Source organism: Bison bison, unplaced genomic scaffold, assembly GCF_000754665.1.
Source record: "Bison bison bison isolate TAMUID 2011002044 unplaced genomic scaffold, Bison_UMD1.0 scf7180017864366, whole genome shotgun sequence".
NCBI lineage: Eukaryota > Metazoa > Chordata > Mammalia > Artiodactyla > Bovidae > Bison > Bison bison.
Window position 1 is genome coordinate 515,507 of NW_011494938.1, and position 994 is coordinate 516,500.

At 29.7% G+C, this 994-nt stretch overlaps 1 protein-coding gene across 1 annotated transcript in view; it reads left to right on the top strand.

Moving 5' to 3' along the window:
• Positions 1–994, top strand: part of LOC104999961 (dystrophin-like) — a 304,788-nt gene that overhangs the window by 286,651 nt on the left and 17,143 nt on the right. The window lies entirely within an intron of this gene.

Sequence of the window (994 nt, forward strand, 5' to 3'; positions counted from 1 at the left end):
TTTAAATAACATTTGAGTCCATTGATTAGATAGCTTGACACTCAGACACATTTGTGTCAGTAGTAGTTTATTCATCATTCACATATACTTAAATGGACATTATCATGATAGTGGTGGTCATAACAGAACATAACGGGATATGAATTTAGTTCTTACCCAAAGATGTGATCAGAAAAATAAGAGCAATATCTTGAAAGTAAACTTCTCAAAGTATGATGAAATTAAAAATGAAGAACAAAGTAAACTCTTGACTCCACTTCATTAGCCAGATCTCTTACACACATATACATATATTGAGGTAAAAATAATAACCACTAATGTATCTGGAGTGAAAACATTGCTTAGAAAACATTGCTTAGTGAAAACATTCCTTCTTTTCTAGGAATATGATGAAATAAAGATGAACCATTATCAAAAATTTACCAATCTAATTTTTAAACATGCTGTCACATAGCTTTTAATGAAGAAAATCCATATTATGTTCATTTCTTTTGACCTGAAGTAGTGCAATCTCTTATTTTTGTGTTATTCCATTTGCAAGAAAGGCATTTTGGAAAGACTGAAAACATTAAATTCAGGAGCTACAATAATCTGAAAGTAAAACTAAAAAATTTTATAGAAGGGCATTTTACAATCATTTTCTACCCTCTTCCATTTGGTTTTTATCTCAGCCCTTAGAAATGTTATATCCATCTCTGATTCAGTTCTGTTTTAGAATTTCTAAGCCAACAACAATATATTGAATGAAAAATCAGATCAGCAAAAATCCATTTTATTTCAATAGTGAGTATCTTTAATTTTATTTAAAATAAATGTGTCCCGTATAAAGTAAACTGGGTATAGTATATTGCACTGGTGATTTACAACCATAGATTCCTCTGTTAATTATTATTCACACATGCAGAAGTAGCCTAATTTGTTTTAATGGGAAAAAAAGAATCTCTTGGGAACTACTATATACAATACCGTATGTTGTCCTCCATTTTCTTGGTCA